This window comes from Cricetulus griseus, chromosome 6, assembly GCF_003668045.3.
Source record: "Cricetulus griseus strain 17A/GY chromosome 6, alternate assembly CriGri-PICRH-1.0, whole genome shotgun sequence".
NCBI lineage: Eukaryota > Metazoa > Chordata > Mammalia > Rodentia > Cricetidae > Cricetulus > Cricetulus griseus.
This window is the reverse complement of record NC_048599.1, coordinates 58,661,420-58,669,274: the sequence shown is the minus strand read 5'-3', so window position 1 is coordinate 58,669,274 and position 7,855 is coordinate 58,661,420.

The window sequence follows — 7,855 nt, the reverse complement described above, 5'->3', positions numbered from 1 at the left end:
GAGGGAAATTGGGAGAGGCAGAGCCACAGCCCTGATGGCTGAGGGCTATGGAATGAGGCAGGCCCCTTCCTGGAGCAGGTATCCTGAAAAACCTGTTGCTGGCTCTTCAGGTTTTGGTTCCCACATAGCTTATGAGACCTGAATTCAATTCCATACAAGTAGCTTTTCAAATACCTCACACCGTGATTAGTTTTAACTGGGGTGGGGGGTGATAAATTGTGAGATAACTTTGGGAATTGACCAGAAGACCTCTCAAGAAATTGTCTGCATGGAGCCTGTGGCTAGGTTCATTCAATAAGGTGTTCCAAGAAGTGAGAATTTAACCTCCACCCTGTAGGACAGGAGAGAAGCAGAGGATAAGCTAGAGTAAAATAAACAGGGGGGTTATCTGGGTGACAACTTCCCAGCACCCCTGAGAGCACCTTTAAACTGTAAGTTTTTTGTTTTTAAATTTTTTTCTAATTTAAAAAAATCCATTACAAGCCAGGCTCACGCCTTTTGATCCTACCACTTGGAAAGCAGAGGCAGGTGGATCTCTGTAAGTTTGAGACTAACTTGATCTTGAGTTCCAGGACAGCCAGCACTACCCTACCTTGGGGGGAAAATGTCACTATGTTCTGTTTAAATGTTTAGAGAGAGAGAGAGAGGGAGAAAGAGAGAGAGAGAGAGAGAGAGAGAGAGAGTGTGTGTGTGTGTGTGTGTGTGTGTGTGTGTGTATGCAAGTATGCGTGCACACTCATGCCATGATGCATGTGAGGAGGTCAGAGGACAGCATGTAGAAGTCAGTACTCTCCTTCCTCCTCCTGGGCCCCTGGGATCAAACCTAGGTTACCAGGTTTGATGACAGATGCATTTGCCTACTAAGCTCACTGGCCCTTAATAATTGTTAGTGTGCTATGTATGTGTGTGTGAAGTCGGTTCTCTTCAACCATGTGGATCCCAGGAAGAACAATCTATTTGAATTACTCAGCCACACCTTCCAGTCCTATTTATTATTTATTTATTTTTGTTTGTTTTATTTGAGATAGGATTTCTATGTGTAGCCTTGGCTGACCTGGAACTCCCTATGTAGACCAAGCTGGCTTTGAATTTACAGAGATCTGCTGCCTCCTGAGTACTGGGATTAAAGGTGTGTGTCCACAATACTGGATATTTATGCTTACAATTTATTTTTATTTGTTTGTTTGTTTTCTGTGTAGCTCTAGCTGTCCTGGACCTTGCTCTGTAGACCAGGCTGGCCTCAAATTCAATGATCCAACTGCTTCTGCCTCCTGAGTGCTGGGATTAAAGGTGTGTGATTTTCTTTTTTTTTTCCTTTTTTTTTTTTTTTGGTTTTTCGAGACAGGGTTTCTCTGTGGCTTTGGAGGCTGCCCTGGAACTAGCTCTTGTAGACCAGGCTGGTCTCGAACTGACAGAGATCCACCTGCCTCTGCCTCCCGAGTGCTGGGATCAAAGGCGTGCGCCACCAACGCCCGGCATGATTTTCTTAGTCTCTTAGGTTTTGTGTTTTGTTTTATTTTGTTTTGAGACAGTGTCTCTTTAAGATTCTGAACTGGAAAAAAAAAAAAAAAAGATTCTGAACTGAGTCTGGAACTCACTATGTAGTCCAGACTGGTCTGCACCTGTTGTGACACTCCAAGAGACCTGGGATTACAGGTATATCCCACTGTACTAAACAACAGTGGAATCACAAAACCCAGGGACTCACTCATACTAGGTGAGCATCCTACCACTAAGCAGCACCTCCTGCCCCACAGTGAGACTTTAAACCCTTGTTTATTGAAGAATAAGGCAGAAGGTACTTAGACCTCAAGGATTTTTACAGGCCCCAACAGCGAACAGTCAGGTCAGAAAACAATATTTCCAGCACCCAGAAGCCACCCTTAGGATTGGCTCCAGTCTCTCAGGTTCCCTTCAGCTGCTCTGAGGCAATCTCTAGCCTGACAGGTCCTTTCCTGGGATTAATGTAGCTTTTCTTGAATGTGTATCCAAGGAATCCTTTAGGCTAAATAATTTTGCATTTGGCATTTTTAAGTTTTTTTTTTTCTCTTTCTCTGTCCCTTAATTTCTTTGTCTTCATCCCTTCCTTCTTCCTTTCTTCCTTCCTTTTTGTACTTCCAGGGATCAGGCTCAAGGTATGATGCATACTAGGTATGTACTCTGTCACAGTACTCCTAGCACCAGCAAATAAATAACAGCAAAATATGTTTTTAACAGCCTTGCAGTGTAGCACGATAACACTTTGGTCTCCATCCCCGGCAGGCTCCTGAGTGATAGGGTCAAACCTGTACCACGGGCCCTCCTCACTGCAGCAACTTTTAAGAGTTTGGGATTAAAGGGAAAAGACAAGATCAGAGGTGGTTTTGTTTGTTTGTTTGTTTAAGTGTGTGTGTGTGTGTGTGTGTGTGTGTGTGTGTGTGTGTGTGTGTGTGTGTGTTTGTGTGGTATAGATGAGTTTGTGTGGGTACACTTGTGTGTGGAGGCCAGTGGTCAATACTGGGGTCTTCCTCTCCGCCTTACTTTTTGACACTGGACTAGCTTATACAGCCAGCTAGTCTGGATAGCTAATGAGCTTCACAGATCCTCTTGTCTCCACACCCTGTCTCTACCACTAAGGCTACAGATACACTGGAGTCTAGGATTTAGGTTTTCTGAGTAGGCACTTTACACACTAAATCATCTCCCTTAAACTTGCCCTTTAGTGCATAGGTCAAGTCTCACTATGCAGCCCTTGCTGGCCTCAAACTCACAGATATCTACCTGACTCTACCGCCTGAGTGCTGGAATCAAAGGTGTACACCACAGCTGGCCTGCTTCTTATAGTTTTGAAACAATTATCTCCCAGACAAATCATCTCAGAGACTTGTCAAAACGTAGGCTTTCATCATAAAGGTCGATAGGCTGGTCTACCTTTCTGGTTTCTTTTTCTCTTTTAATTTCTTTTGTTTTTGAAACAGAATCTCACTGTGTTGTTTTAGCTTCCCTAGAACTCAATATTTGGTCCAGGCTGGCCTCAAACTCACAGAGATCCACCTGCCTTTGTTTCCCAATGCTGGGAGTAAAATCCCATGCCACCGCAAAGAGCTCTTTCTTCCTTGCTTTTTATAAGTCTTTCTTTTTTCCTTTCTTAACAAGTTCAGGCTGCTCTCACACTGGAAACCCTGCTGACTCCATCTCCCATTTGCTGGGATTACAGGTGTGCAGCACCTGGCTTTAGTCTGTGTTTCTTTTGTTTGTTAATTTTTTTGTTTTTTAGAGACAGGGTTTCTTTGTGTAGCTTTGTAGACCAGGCTGGCCTCGAACTTACAGAGATCCCCCTGCCTCTGCCTCCCCAGTGCTGGGATCAAAGACATGCATCACCATCACCCAGCTAGTCTGTGTTTCTAACATACTCAACACTCACTGTGGGTGCTGCTGCTGCTGGGAAAGACCACAGTGAGGACTAATAATAATTCCAGGGGGTGGGAGAGATGGCTCAGCAGTTAGGAGCACTGGCTACTCTTCCAGAGGTCCTGAGTTCAATACCCAGCAACCACATGGTGACTCACAACCATTTGTAATGAAATTTGGTCCCCTCTTCTGGCCACAAGGCATACATGCAGCCAGAATACTGCATAAATAAATAAATAAATAAATAAATCTTTAAAATAAATTCATAATTCCAAAATGCACAGTGAGCTTTTTACAAAAGACTTTATATGATTACAATATACAATCACTTAACAAAATAATACAAATGGAAAAGATGGAAACAATTGAATCTCTGTATTAAAGTTTTAATTAATTTTTTACTTTCTCATTATATTATTTTAACATTTATTTATTATTTGCATTATTGCAGAAGACTTGAGTTTGATTCCCGGCACAGATAGTTGACAAGAGCTTGTAACACTAGTTCCGGGAAGATCTTATGCCCCTGGCGTCCTAAGGCAACTGTACTCACATGCACAAACCACAGACACACAAATACAATAAAAATGATATATATAGGGCCTGGAGAGATGGCGCAGCTGTTAAGAGCACCAGCTGCTCTTCTAGAGGAACTGGGTTCAATTCCCAGCACCCACATTGCAGCTCACAACCAGATCTGTAAGTCAATTCCAGAGGATCCACAACATCCTCTTCTGGCCTCTTCGAGCACCAGGCATACATGTGATACACAGATGTACATGTTGTGTACGCATAAAATTAAGTTACAATTCTGGGAACCTCTGATGGCCAGGGCTGGGAGGTTTCGTTGGAGCCGGTTCAGGAGCTGGATCACACGCGGAGGTCACATGTGGCTTCTCTTCTCCCTGGCCTTGGCAGGGAAAGGTTCTGCTGGGTTGGAGGGGACACCACCGCCTTTGTCCTCTGTGTGGCAGCCCTCCAGCTGCAAGAGGAACAGGCGCCCAGGCGACAGAGTAGCGCTGCAGGCATCAGAAGAGGTGACTAACGGGCATTTCCAAGTCACCTCAGTCAAGCTTTTCAACCTGCCACTGAAGACCAGCTACTCCTTTGCCAGAGCTGCGTTTGCCTCCTCTGGTTTGCCTCCTCATCCCCAGCACGACTTGATCGAGAGCAATACAACAGAGCTTGAGCCCCAGTTCTTATGCCCAAAGGCTCATGCTCAAGGAAACAGTTGAAATCCGCCAGCACTTGGGGGCGGGGACACAGGAGGACTGGTACTCAGTCCTAGTTAGGTGGCTGGTAGTGAGGTGATCAAAGTCATCCTCAGCCGCACAGCAAGTTCAAGACCAGTCTGGGCTACTTGAGGTCCTGTCTCAAACCAAACCAACCAAACAACCAAACAACCAAACAACCCCAAATAAGATGGGCCTAGTGCCACAGGATTATAGTACCAGCTACTCATTTAGCGCAGGAAATCCTGGTCTTCAAAGTCAGCCTGGCTATCTATTCTATCTCAAAATAATAGAGAGAGAGAGAGAGAGAGAGAGAGAGAGAGAGAGAGAGAGAGAGAGAGAGAGAGAGAGAAGAGAGAGAGAGAGAGAGAGAGGAGAAGAGAGAGGAGAGAGAGAGGAGAGAGAGAAAGAGAGAGAGAGGAAAGAGAGAAAGAGAGAGAGGAGAGGAGAGAGAGAGAGAGGAGAGAGAGAAAGAGAGAGAGAGAAGAGAGAGAGAGGAGAGAGAGAAGAGAGAGAGACAGAGAGAGAAGAGAGAGAGAGAAGAGAAAGAGGAGAGAGAGAAGAGAGAGAGAAAGAGAGAGAGAAGAGAGAGAGAGGAGAGAGAGGAGAGAGAGAGGAGAGAGAGAGAGAAGAGAGAGAGGAGAGAGAAGAGAGAGAAAGAGAGAGAGAGAAGAGAGAGGAGAGAGAGAGAGAGAGAGAGAGAGAGAGAGAGAGAGAGAGAGAGAGAGAGAAAATACTACATTGCTCAGGCTGGCCTCAAACTCCGGAGTTCAAGTAAGTCTTCAGTTTATCAGGCATTAAGGACTACATGCATGAATTACAGCACTCACCCAACACCCAGCACCTAAGCACCCACCCTAACACCCTAGAGATGTTCTAGAGCAGCCGTCCTTGCTCCACAATCTTAGTCCAAGTTAATATTTTCATATGTTTCAAATTTTAACAATCTGATGGGTGTGAATGACATCCTTAATTACCGGTGATTTGAGTATTGGGAAGTTTATGGGAAACTGGGTATGGTTATGATTTTCTTCAGCTTTTGTTCATTTTTGTATTGACCTCAGGAATTCATTAAACATTTTGAGCCAGTTGTATCTCAGTTTAATGAAAGACAACTCTTCTGGTTATATATATGTTTTTGAGACATGATCTTACTTTGTATCCCAGGTTGTTCTGTGACTCACCATGTAGTACATGCGTGATTCCCCTTCCTCAGCCTGCCAAGTGCTGGGATTACAGGCATGAATCATCTTGTCTTTTTTTTTTTTTTTTTTTTTTGTCTTAGATATGACATTGTATATCCCACTCAGGCTGGCCTCAAACTTGCTATGTAGTCCAAGATGGCCTCAAACTTCCAATCTTCTTGCCTCTACCTGTTACCCGTTGGTGGCATTACAGGTATAATACCTGGTCTATGTGGTATAAGTGCTCAAAGCCAAGGATTTGTGCGTGCTAAGCAAGTGACCTACAGCCGGGCGTTGTCTACAGAGCGAGCTCCAGGACAACCTCCAAAGCAACAGAGAAACCTTGTCTCAAAAAACCAAAAAAAAAACCAAAAAAAAAAAAAAAAAAAAAAAAAAAGAAGAGCAGCTAGTGCTCTTAACCGCTGGGCTCTCTCTCCAGTCCCGAAACCCATTATTTTAAATGCTAATTTTTTAAAAGTTAAGAAATAAGAAAAATAGAAAAGAAGACAGTGTGACTATGCAGTCCATGCTGGAACTCACCATTCACAAATGTTCTTGTCCTAGTGAGTATATCATCACACCTGGTGCCACAACATATTTATTTATTTATTTATTTTAATTTTTCCAGACAAGGTTTCTCTGTGTAGCTTTGTAGACCAGGCTGGCCTTGAACTCACAGATCCATCCTCCTCTGCCTCCTGAGTGCTGGGATTAAAGGCATGTGCCACCTCTGCCTGGCTTGAGATCTTTATTTTTTATTACATCTATTATGTAAGGATGCCATGTCAGGGTATAAATGAGATCAGAGGACATGGTCAGATAACCTGGTCAGAGGACTGCCTTCAGGAATCAGTTGTTTCCTTGGGCCATGTGGTTCCCAGGGATGGAACTCAGGGCACTAGTCTGAGTAGTAAGCACCTTCATCCACTGAGCCATTTTATCTTGCTGACCCAACCACCAGCTCTCATTGAACCTCCCTGAGGTGCTGTTGCAATCATTAGATGGTGGGATCCCTTTCTGGCTTCTGTTGTGTGTGGGTGATTGAGGACCGGGGAGGTCTTGCTACTTTCAAGGTTATCCGAGAACAAAGTTCTTTCCCTTCATCAACCTAAAACAGATTCCAATCCCACACAATCCTAGCAGTTTGACAGAGTAAATTGTCACATGCATGAGATTGTGGATTTTGTTTTGTTTTCTTTTGTTTTTTTGAGACAGGGTTTCTCTGCTTAGCCCTTGTTGTCCTGTAACTCACTCTGTAGACCATGCTGGCCTCTGCCTCCTGAGTGCTGAGATTAAAGGAGTGTTCCACCACCACCCAGCCGAGGTTGTGGATCTTATTGACTGTCTTACCCCTGGCTTGTGGAGATGTTACCCACAGCTGGGTTTGATAGCTATTTGCACTTTGCTATTATAGTCTTTCTTCATTTATTTTGTTCATTTACTTATCCTTACTTCGAAGTAATAGAGATTTTACCTAGAACTCCAAGTATGCTAGGAAAGGTCTCTATTCCTTGAACTATAGCCCCAGCTCCTTTTTCACTTTTTATTTTGAGACAAGGCTTCTCTGTAAGTTGCTGGAAAGGCCTTGAACTTTCAGTCTTCCTGCCTCAGTCTCCAGAGTAGATGGGATTATAGGCCTTGTTCGTTACTAACTATGACATAGGTTATTATTATTCAGTTTTTTTTTTAATGTGTGGTGCTAGGCTTTGAACCTTGCATATGTTAAGTCACATATGTGTGCTGAGATCAGGAAACAACCTCAGGTATCAATCCTTAGGTGCTTGCCTTCCACCTTTGAGACAGCAGGGTACTTTGTTGGCTAGACTATCTCTGCCTCCTGTCTAGCCATTACCAAGATTGCAAATGCATTCCACCGCGCTAGAAGTTTTTACGTGGATACTTATGATCAGATTTAGGTCTCCATGCTTGCAAGGTAAGTGCTTTTCCAACTAAGCTATCTCTATATCCCTAAACCACTTTTTTTTTTTTTTTTTTTTTTGAGACAGGGTCTCTCTCTCTATTTCTGGCTGTCCTGGAATTTACTGTGTA